Source organism: Dama dama, chromosome 12 (genome assembly GCF_033118175.1).
Source record: "Dama dama isolate Ldn47 chromosome 12, ASM3311817v1, whole genome shotgun sequence".
Classification (NCBI taxonomy): Eukaryota; Metazoa; Chordata; class Mammalia; order Artiodactyla; family Cervidae; genus Dama; species Dama dama.
The window spans coordinates 29,609,411-29,621,885 of NC_083692.1; positions in this window are offsets into that span (position 1 = coordinate 29,609,411).

Sequence of the window (12,475 nt, forward strand, 5' to 3'; positions counted from 1 at the left end):
AAGATCCATTGTATAGTCTCAGCAGTTACTGTTGGTAGCCCCCCTGGAGTCCAGGAGACATCTCTGAGCCTCAGGAAGTCAGTCCCTAGAATCTCAGCTGGGGCCTGTCAAATGGTAAAACTAAATCTAGTAGCCATCTAGTTTGTCCTTTGTTCAAGGGAAAACCATCCATGGGTTGGGGGAGGATAGTGTCTCATGCACTCTCCTTGAGAGATTTTGGGCAACAGGGAGTCCTTTAGTACACTAGAAGAGGCAATGCTGAAGAAAGGCATGACTGGGAGTTCAGGGGCTTATAAGACTAACAGAGCCTGTTTTCTAGGCTCAGGTGAACTAGCTATAGTTGAGTTGGAGGACTGTGATTGGTGTAGACTTCCTTGACAGGTGTTTCCCATAAGTGCAGGCTAACTAAGGTTTAGATTTGTGATGTGTGCTGACCCCATCTGGGGGTCCTGACAAATAGATTAAGTTCATCAGGGCCCCAGCATTCTGGGAAGATAAGCCAAGGGGAAAATTCTGCTCTCCCTGTGGCTCTGTCCCAATGTTAGCCTGTAAGAACACATGTGGTTGTGATATTGTGATTTATAATAAATATATTGGGCTTCCCAGGTGGTGCTAGTGGTAAAGAACCTGCCTGCCAATGCAGGAGACATAATGAGATGCAGGTTCAATCCCTAGATTGGGAGGATCTTCTGGAGGAGGGCATATCAACCCCCTCCAATATTCTTGCCTGGAGAATCCCATGGACAGAGGAGCCTGGTGGGCTACAGTCCACAGGGTCACAAACAGTTGGACACGACTGGAGTGACTTAGCACACATATATTTGGTCTTGGACCCTATTCCTAGCACAGAGCTCTGAAAAGCATTGGGATTTCCTGTGATGAGAGTGATAAAGATGTCTGTTGTTATATTCATGAAGCAGTTTTGGAAAGCAGTTTTGGATGAGGGCTGGTTACCAATGGGGCCACCATGTGATTAAGAGGGTTGGAACTTCCAGTACCCACCCCCGCCACCGCCCCATACCCCTTTCCCCGCAACCCTCCCTCTGCACCGAGAGGAGAGGGGCCGGAGATTAAGTTCAGTAACCAAAGGCAATGGTGTAACCAACCAACTTACGTGATAATGGGTTCGGAGAGCTTCCGTGTTGGTGAACACACAGAGATTTGGGCAGAGCAGCAGGGAAACTTCATGCTTTTTCTCCATACCTTGCCCTTCGTATTTCTTCCATTTGGCTGTTCCTGAGTTACAGCCTTTTATAGTCAACCAGTTATCTAGTATGTAAATGTTTCTCTGAGTTCTGTAAGCCCTTTTAGCAAATTAACTGAACCCCAGGAGGAGGCTGTGGAAACCTTACGCTATAGCTGTTTGGTCAGAAGCACAGATGAATTTGCTATTGGCAGTTTTGTAGGACTTAACTGGGGGCATCTGAGGCTATCTCCCTGTAGATAGTGTCAGAATTGAGTTGAAATATAAGACACAGCTGGAGTCAGGAATTGCTGGTGTTAGGAACTCACACCTCCCTTCACCACCTCATTGAATTAGTGAACAGAATCTTAGAGGTCCTCACAGGGCTCCCTCCAGTGCTGTAATACAGGAAGAATAGAATGAACAGAGCAACATGTCTTACCCTCTCAGGATAAGCTGTAAAAGCTTTCTTTTCTTTCTTTTAAAGAATATTTCTTTTTATTTAGAGAAGTATTTGGTAATTGGGCTTCTCTGGTGGCTTAGACGGTAAGGAATCCGCCTGCAATGCAGGAGACCTGGGTTCGATCCCTGGGTTGGGAAGATCCCCTGGAGGAGGGCATGGCAACCCACTCCAGTATTCTTGCCTGGAGAATCCCCATGAACAGAGGAGCTTGGTGGGATACAGTCCATGGGATTGCACAGAGTCGGACACGAATGAGTTACTAAGTACAGCACATTTGGTAATTAAAAAGGCTATTTCTGTTGATCTTTTTGCTATTTATTGAGATATCATTATGGGCTTCCCTGGTGACTCAGACAGGAAAGAATCTGCCTGCAATATGGGAGACCCAGGTTTGATCCCTGGGTTAGGAAGAGCCCCTGGAGAAGGGAATGGCAACATCACTGTATTAGTTTCAGGTATACAACATAATGGGGCTTCCCAGGTGTCCCTAGTGGTAAAGAACCCACTCCATTATTCTTGCCTGGAGAATCCCATGGACAGAGGAATCTGGCAGGCTACATACAGTCCAAGGGGTTGCAAAGAGTTGGGCATGACTGAAGCGACTCTGCAAATACAACATAATGATTTGATACATGTATATATTGTAAAATAATAAGTTATGATCAATCCACCACAATAAGATCCATCACCTCACATAGTTAGTTTTTTCTTAATGATGAGAACATTTAAAATTCACTCTTAGCAACTTTCAAATGCACAATACACTGTTGGTAACTATAGTCACCATACTGTATATCACATGCCCAGAATTTATTATCTGAAAACTGGAAGTTTATATCCTTTTCCTTCACCCATTTCACTGTACCCACCACCACCAATCTATTCTCTGTATTTATGAGCTCTTTTTTTTTTAGGTTTCACATATATGGGAGATTATATAGTATTTGTCTTTCTCTGCCTAACTTATTTCAATTTGCATAACACCCTCAAAGTCTATCCATGTTGTTCTATATTTTAGAATTTTCTTCTCTTTTATGGATGAATGATATTCTCTCATATATATTTAACACATCTTCTTTATCCATGCATCCATCGTAATGGCCTCTTATGTTAAATTCATGTCTTAGCTATTGTAAGTAATGCTACAGTGAAGTAAGATGGAATGTATTTATTTTTTAAGGTAGTAATTTGGGGCTCGCTTTTTGGATAAATACCCAGGAGTTGGGTTACAGGATTGTATATGTAGTCCTATTTAAAAAAAAATTTTAAGGAACTTTCATACTGTTTTCCGTAGTAGCTGTAACAATTTACATTCCTACTAACGGTACACAAGAGTTCTGTTTTCTTCACATCCGCCAACACTTGTTTTCTCTTGTTCATATGAGGGAGGGTTGATATCTTACTTTAGTTTTTACCATTTATTTTAATGAAATATAGTAAATATATAATGTTGTGTTAGGTTCAGGTATAAACAAAGTGATTCAGTTATATATATATATGTATCCACACATATACACATACATACATGTATATTTCTTTTTGAGATTCTTTTTCACTATATGTTATTACAAGATATTGAGTAGAATTCCCTGTGATATAAGGTAGGCCCTTGTTGTTTACCTATTTCATATATAGTAGTGTGTATATTGGAGAAGGCAATAGCACCCCACTCCAGTGCTCTTGCCTGGAAAATCCCATGGACGGAGGAGCCTGGTAGGCTGCAGTCCATGGGGTCGCCAAAGAGTCGGACACGACTGAGCGACTTCACTTTCACTTTTCACTTTCATGCATTGGAGAAGGAAATGGCAACCCACTCCAGTGTTCTTGCCTGGAGAATCCCAGGGACAGGAGCCGGGTAGGCTGCCATCTATGGGGTCACACAGAGTCAGACACGACTGACGTGACTTAGCAGCAGCAGCAGTGTATATATGTTAATCTCAAACACCTAATTTATCTCCTGCCCTCCCCTTGCTACTCCAGGCATCCCCTTTGGTAACCATAAGTTTGTTTTCTAAGTCTGTTTCTGTTTTGTAAATAAGTTTATTTGTATCCTTTTTAAAAATTCCACACATAAGTGATATCATGACGTTTGTCTTTGTCTGATTTTACTTAGTAGGACAATCTCTAGGTCTATCCATGTTTTTGCAAATGGCATTATTTCATTCTTTTTTATGGCTGAGTAATATTCAAATGTATATATGTACCACATCTTTATTCATTCCTCTATTGATGGACATTTAGGTTGCTTCCATGTCTTGGCTACTGTAAACACTGCTACAATGAACATTGGGGTGCAGATAACATTTTGAATTATGGCCAGAGTGGTATTGCTGGATCATACAGTAGCTCTATTTTTATTTTTTTCTGTTCTCTATAATAGTTGTACCAATTTACATTTCCACCAACAGTATAGGAGGGTTCCCTTTTCTCTACCCTCTATGTAGTATTTATTGTTTGTAGATTTTTTGATGATGGTCATTCTGACTGGTGTGAGATGATTTCTCATTGTAGTTTTTATTGGCATTTCTCTAATAATTAGCAGTGTTGAGCATCTTTTCATGTGTATCTTGGCCATCTGCATGTCTTCTTTGGAGAAATGTTTATTTAGGTCTTCTGACCATTTAAAAAAAATTTTTTTTTAAATATTGAGCTGTATGAGCTGTTTGTAAATTTTGGAGATTAGTTCCTTGTTGGTTGCATTGTTTTCAAATATTTTATCCTATTCTGTGGGTTGTCTTTTTGTTTATGGTTTCTTTTGCTGTGCAAAAGCTTTGAATTCAGTTCCAATTTGTTTATTTTTATTTTTACATCCATTACTATAGGAGACAGCCTTAAAAAGATATTGCTGTTATTTATGTCAAAGATTGTTCTCCTTATGTTTTCCTCTTAGAGTTTCATAGTATTTGGTCTTACATTTAGGTCTTTAATTCATTTTGAGTTTATGTTTGTGTATGGTGTTAAGAGTATGTTCTAATTTCATTTTTTTTACATGGAGCTGTCCAGTTTTCCTAGCAGCGTTTACTGAAGAAACTGTCTTTTTTCCCATTTTATTGTCTTGCCTCCTCTGTCATAGATTAATTGACGATAGGTTCATGGATTTATTTCTGGGCTTTCTAGCCTGTTCCATTGATCTATATTTTGATTTTTGTGCCAGTATCATACTGTTTTGAAGGCTGTAGCTTTGCAGTATAGTCTGAAGTCAGGGGGACTGATTCCAGTTCAGTTCAGTCACTCAAGTCATGTCTAACTCTTTGTAACCCCATGAACCTCAGCATGCCAGGCCTCCCTGTCCATCAACCAACTCCTGGAGTTCACCAAAACCCATGTCCATCGAGTTGGTGATACCATCCAGCCATCTCATCCTCTGTCGTCCCCTTCTCCTCCTGCCCTCAATCTTTCCCAGCATCAGGGTCTTTTCAAATGAGTCAGCTCTTCACATCAGGTGGCCAAAGTATTGGAGTTTCAGCTTCAACATCAGTCCTTCCAATGAACACCCAGGACTGATCTCCTTTATGATGGACTAGTTGGATCTCCTTACAATCCAAGGGACTCTCAAGAGTCTTCTCCAACACCACAGTTCAAAAGCATCAATTCTTCTGCACTCAGCTTTCTTTATAGTCCAACTCTCACATCCATACAAGACCACTGGCAAAACCATAGCCTTGACTAGACAGACCTTTGTTAACAAACTAGTGTCTCTGCTTTTTAATATGCTGTCTAGGTTGGTCATAACTTTCCTTCCAAGGAGTAAGCGTCTTTTAATTTCATGGCTGCAGTCACCATCTGCAGTGATTTTGGAGCCCAGAAAAATAAAGTCAGCCACTGTTTCCCCATCTATTTCCCATGAAGTGATGGGACCAGATGCCATGATTTTAGTTTTCTGAATGTTGAGCTTTAAGCCAAATTTTTCACTCTCCTCTTTCACTTTCATCAAGAGGCTCTTTAGTTCTCTCTCACTTTCTGCCATAAGGGTGGTGTCATCTGCATATCTGAGGTTATTGATATTTCATCCAGCAATCGTGATTCCAGCTTGTGCTTCCTCCAGCCCAGCGTTTCTCATGATGTACTCTGCATATAAGTTAAATAAGCAGGGTGACAATATACAGCCTTGACGTACTCCTTTTCCTATTTGGAATCAGTCTGTTGTTCCATGTCCAGTTCTAACTGTTGCTTCCTGACCTGCATACAGGTTTCTCAAGAGGCAGGTCAGGTGGTCTGGTACTCCCATCTCTTTCAGAATTTTCCACAGTTTATTGTGATCCACACAGTCAAAGGCTTTGGCATAGTCAATAAAGCAGAAATAGATGTTTTTCTGGAACTCTCTTCCTTTTTTGATGATCCAGCAGATGTTGGCAATTTGATCTCTTTTTCCTCTGCCTTTTCTAAAACCAACTTGAACATCTGGAAGTTCACGGTTCATGTACTGCTGAAGCCTGGCTTGGAGAATTTTGAGCTTTACTTTACTAGTGTGTGAGATGATCACAATTGTGCAGCTGTTTGAGCATTCTTTCACATTGCCTTTCTTTGGGATTGGAATGAAAACTGACCTTTTCCAGTCCTGTGGCCACTGCTGAGTTTTCCCAATTTGTTGGCATATTGAGTGCAGCACTTTCACAGCATCATCTTCCAGGATTTGAAATAGCTCAACTGGAATTCCATCACCTTCATTAGCTTTGTTTGTAGTGATGCTTCCTAAGGCCCACTTGACTTCACATTCCAGGATGTCTGGCTCTAGGTGAGTGATCACACTATCGTGATTATCTGGTTTATCCAGCTTCATTTTTCTATCTCAAGATTGCTTTGGCTATTTGGGTTCTTTTCTGTTTCCATAGTAATTAAAAATTTTTTTTGTTTTAGTTTTATGGAAAATGTGATTGGTAATTTGATAGGGATTACATTGAATCTGCAAAATACCTCAAGTGGTATGGGCATTTCAACAATGTTGATTCTTCCAGTCTAAGAACATTGTATATCTTTCCATCTATTTGGGTCATCTTTGATTTCTTTCATCAGTGTCTTATAGTTTTCAGAGTACAGATCTTTTGCTTCCTTAGGTAAGTTATCCCTAGGTATTACATTCTTCTTAATGGTATGGTAAATAAGATTTTTCTTTAACTTCTCTTTCTGATCTTTCATTGTTAGTATATAGAAATGCATCAGATTTCTATGTATTACTTTTATATCCTGTAACTTTACTGAATTCATTGAGCTCTAGTAGTTTTCTGATAGCATATTTAGCATTTTCTATATATAGTATTATGTTTTCTACCAACAGTGACGACTTTTCTTCTTTTCCAATTTGGATTCCTTTTATTTCCTTTCTGGTTGTTGTGACTTGTCTGATTGTTGTGACTAGGACTTGCAAGACTATATTGAATAAAAGTGGAGAGAGTGGATATCCTTGTCTTTTTTTCTGATCATAGAGGAAATGCTTTCAGCTTTTCACCATTGAGTATTATGTTGGCTTAGGTTTGTCATATATGGGGCCTTTTTTAAGTTGAGGTATGTTCCCTCTGCTCCCACTTTTTTTAATCTCTTCAGATATTTTTTCAGATCCTTTCTCTCTCTCTTCTCCTGGGACCCCTATAATGCAAATGGTGGTGCATGTAACATTGTCCCAGATATCTCTTAGACTGTTTTCATTTCTTTTTGTCTTTATTCTGTTCCATGGCAGTGATTTTCACCATGGATTTTTAAAAATTCAGTTGTTTTACTCTTTCAGTTCAGTTCAGTTGCTCAGTCCTGTTTGACTCTTTGCGACCCCATGGACCACAACACGCCAGGCCCCCCTGTCCATCACTAACTCCTGGAGTTTACCCAAACTCATGTCCATTGAGTTGGTGATGCCATCCAACCATCTCATCTTCTGTTGTCCCCTTCTCCTCTGGCCCTCAATCTTTCCCAGCATCAGGGTCTTTTCAAATGAGTCAGCTCTTCACATCATGTGACCAAAGTATTGGAGTTTCAGCTTCAATATCAGTCCTTCCAGTGAACACCCAGGACTGATCTCCTTTATGATGGACTGGTTGGATCTCCTTGCAGTCCAAGGGACTCTCAAGAGTCTTCTCCAACACCACAGTTCAAAAGCATCAATTCTTCAGTGCTCAGCTTTCTTTACAGTCCAGCTCTTTAGCTCTGTAATTTCTGTTTGGTATTTTCTTATATTTTCTCTTTGTTGAAATTTGTTCTTGCATTGTTCTCCTGACTTTGGTGTGCATCTTTATGACCACTATTTTAATTCTTTATCAGGTAAATTACTTATCTCCATTTCACAAGGTCTTTTTCTGGATTTTTATTTTGTTATTTTGTTTGGAACATATTCTTGTGTTTTTCATTTTTCTTTACTCTCTGCACTGGTTTCTGTGTGTTAGATAAAAGAGCCAGCTCTCAGTCTTGAAGACATGACCTGGTGTAGGAAATGAAACTTATCATTCAACTCTGCCCTAGCTCTTGGTTGTCTTTCAATCATCTTTGATTGTCTAAGCAGCCATCTTTATTCTTGGTGACTCCCAGTATTTGAGGGAGTGCCAAGACCTGTCAGTGGAGATCTCAGTGGGGAAATCTCAAGGGGATCTCAGTCAGCACCAGATGTGGGCTGATTGGAAGCCACACCCCCAGGAAGCAGCATTTTAGGATATGCAAATATACCTCTTTCACCAGGAAGATGAGAAGGCATTTCTGTCTGCTCCCTTTGTACTGAGCCCTGGAGGCTAGCCAGTTTATAAGAATAAGAACCATTGATTTGTTGGCTACCTTCCAACTGAACCTGTTAACTCAGCCCCACTGGACATCAGACCCAAGGATGTATCTTTTGGGTGACAGCCACAAAAGCCAGGGTACCAGATGTGTGCACAAACTGCTTTATCAGAGATACTGGTGACCCTGGGGTGGGACACAGGGAGACTGCAAAGACGGACACCCACTGGCCTCCTTTGTCTTTGGAGAGGATAGTGCTCAGCTCCTAGGAATATATTAAGTTAGAAACATGACCTTCAGTCTGCAGCTTGTTTTTAAATTTTTTCTTTATTTTTGGCTGCAACTGTTCTTTGTTGCTGTGCACAAGCTTTCTCTAGTTGTGGCAAGCAGGGGCTACTCTCTAGTTGCTGTGCACAGATTTCTCATTTCAGTGGCTTCTCATTGCAGAGCACAGGCTCTAGAGCAGCAGTTCTAGGCTTCAGTAGTTGTGGCTCACAGGCTTAGCTGCTCTGAGGTATGTGGTATCTTCCTGAACTATGAATTGAACCTGTGTCCCCTGCATTGGCAGGCAGATTCTTAACCACTGGACTACCAGGGAAGTCCAAGGCTATTGCTTTTAAGATATGTAGATAGGCCTCTTTGATGGAAAGACTGGGCTTTTCAGTCTGTTGCCTCTGTACCATGCCTTGAGTGGGTAGCTGGTTAAGAACTGTTTTTCTGCCTGTTTTTGTGCTGGGAAACCCACAAATACATGCTCTGCTGGCCACCAAAGTCAGGTTATCAAGGGTTGCATCTCCTGGGTGGTAGCTGCAAATGCTGTGTACACAAGTTCCTTTCTGGGAGATACTTGTGACCTGGACTGAGACAGAGGCAGAGTGTGAAGCAGATGGCACCTGCCAGCCTCACCAGTCTCTGGAGCAAGTGTTGTTGTTTAGTCGCTAAGTAGTTGTCCCCTAGATGCCTTAGAAGCCTACCCCTCAGGCCATCACTTTTAAGATAAATATGCCTATTTTTTAGAAAGACTGGACATTTAATTCTGCTGCCTCTGCCCTAGACCCTAGACCCTAGACCTTGATGAATCCATGGGAGTTGGTTAAGAACTGTTTTTTTAATTTGCGATAGCTTTGTAGATCTCATGGATGTAAGCCCAATTGCCTTGTAGAGGCAGATGTTTTGGGGGCTCATCTCTCAGGTGGAAGTCTTGAAAGTTGTTGCACCAGATATGCAGACTAACCCCTTCACTCCTCAGAGAGAAGCTCAGAATTACCAGTTCCCATCCCAGTTGTGTGTCACTGAGCTGGGGGTGGGGTTTATGGCAAGATTGTATCTCAGCACCTTCTACCTATTTTGATATGGGTGGTTTTTGTTCTTTTGTTTTTCCCTCATTTGCCAAATATGTAGGAGCCACTCAGCTAGTTTCTGGGTTTCTTGCAGTGGTACTTGCTCCCTTGGGAGCTGTAGATTTGGTATATCCGTAGGAGGAGGGGAATTCGGGAACCTCTTATGATGCCATCTTGAGCCAGAACTGCAAATGCTTTCTTAACCTTTTCCCTCCCATGCCTTATTTTCTCAAATCTCAATCTAAGACTTCATTTCTGTTTTTCAAACAGTTGAGTATCTCGCCTCTAAGAATGGTTTCTTAATACCTCTGGTTTTTCCCACTGAACTCTTTGCCCCCCACCAAAGTGCCAGTGGTTGGGGATACAGACTGGGGCCAACGCTGCTGGTTACCTGATACACAGCCTCCTTTATCCCTGTCACACTCCTTGAACCCTGGTTGTGTCCTCCATCCTTACCCTCCAGGAGAAAATGAATCCCTCTTTGGGCCCAGTGGGCTAAGTCATAATTTGTCCAAGACTTCAACTCTAAGCCACTGGTTCTGTATTCTAAATGCACAGGAACTTTAAAAATCCCACCAATCTCACCTGGGATTCTAGGGCACCATCAGGAGCTGTGGTTCAACTTCTGTTGCCCTTGCAATGTGAGTGCTTTTAGGTATAGTCATGTGATGCAAAACTGGCTGATGGACTATGAGGGGGTAAGGTTGGGACACTTCGGGGAAGGTTTTATACATTAAAAAAAGAAGTAGTTGCGATTCAGAGGTGTTCTTTTTCTGTCCCTGGAGGTTGCTGTCTGTATGTGCTCCAAGGTGAAGGAGCTTTGATTAGTTTAGTAAATGATCTGTGAACATTACCTCATTTGATCCCCACACTACCCTCTTAGGTAGTAAATAGTTTGATCTTCATTATTATACCCATGTTTACAGATAAGAAAACTAAAAGTTCATGGAAATTTCAATACATTTCCCCTAATGACAACAGCCAGTAGAGCACAAACCAGATCATTTTGGTTCTTAAAATTATGACTTTTTTACTGTTAACCAGGGGTATGCTGGTAAGCTGTCAAATAAAACCAAACCAACCCCTGATTTGTAACATTTACTGATTTCCATGGTGTAAATAGTTTCACCAGGGCTGATTTAAAGCTGCCATGGTGAGCTCATTCATTACTGACTTGGAAAGAGATTTGTCTGACTGGTTCCTGTGAGCCAGTATGAGCCAGCTGCGGCAGAATGTGAGAAGATGGGGCAAGTGCTTGAATCCAGCCTTTGATGCTGAGATCTGTATTTCTCCCCAGCCTTTCTCTCAACACAAATCTTCCCTAAGAAGATCTTTATACTGGACTTCTGCTTGCTTAGGGAGGACATTTAGCTCTTCTTCCTAGAAAGCATATCAGCACAATGAGGGACAAACCAATAGGGGTGAATTCAGTGGTTTCCTACTGTCCCCAGGATGCTATTAATGCAGACAGGAGTCCCAGAAGGCTATTTATCAATCTACATGATGGAGAATCAAGAGAACTGTTACCATTTGTTTTACCTCTTTGTCGTCTGAGCGGCTGTGCAATTGGTGCACACTTGCTGAGCCCATCAGCAGTGCTGAGCACAGGCGCAAGGCCGTGTGGAAGCGTGAAAGCAGCAGAGGCCCTGGCCAGTGCAGACATTATGGTGAGCCAGCCCCAAGCCCGCCCCAGTGGGCCCTGGGGTGTGGCACATTTACAGCGTGCATGCTAAGCCCATTCAGTCTGTGTTGTGATGGTCTCCTAGGGTTGCAAGAAGCCTTTCTGAGATGGTCTGATCTGACTTCCTGTCTACCATCCCACCAAAGATCCTTGAAGATGTCCAGTGATGGTGAACTCCTTCTTTCCCAAGAAAGTTGACTATATGCTTGAGTGCCTTTGTGAAAAAAGTTCACTTTTATGCTAAAACAAGTTCTGTAACCCCTGTTGCAGCCTGACAAGATCCCAGTTTCAACCCTGAGAGCTCTAAATTACCAGACTTTCTCCATATAGCAAGCATTAGTCAGGATGATGTTGTTCAGTTGCTCAGTCATGTCCAACGCTTTGTGACCCCATGGACTGTAGCACTCTAGGCTTCCCTGTCCTTCACTGTCTCCCAGAGTTTGCTCAGACTCATGTCCATTGAGTTGGTGATGCCATCCAATCATCTCCTCCTCTGTCACCCCCTGCTCCTCCTGCCTTCAATCTTTCCCAGTATCAGGGTCTTTTCCAATGCTCTTTGCATCAGGTGGTCAAAGTACTGGAGCTTCAGCATCAGTCTTTCCAATGAATATTCAGGGTTGATTTCCTTTAGGATTGACTGATTTGATCTTCTTGCTTGAGATTCCAAGGGACTCTCAAGAGTCTTCTCCAGCATCACAGTTTGAAAGCATCAATTCTTCAGCACTCAGCCTTCTTTATGGTCCAACTCTCACATTTGTACATGACTACTGGAAAAACCATAGCTTTGACCATATGGACCTTTGTTGGAAAAGTGATATCTCTGCTTTTTAATACACTGTCTAGGTTTGTCAGAGCCTTTCTTCCAAGGAGCAAGTATCTTTTAATTTCATGGCTGCAGTCACCATCTGCAGTGACTTTGGAGCCCAAGAAAATAGTCAGGATGGACTAGGTTATGCCACAGTGGCAAAGAACCACCACAATCTTAGCAGTAATAAAAATATGAATAATTATTGCTGATCTTGTAAAATATCCATCAAGGGTTGGTTGAGGGCTTGAAGGTGAAAGTGTTAGTTGCTCTTAGTTCATGTTAATCATTCAGGGACCAGTCATTA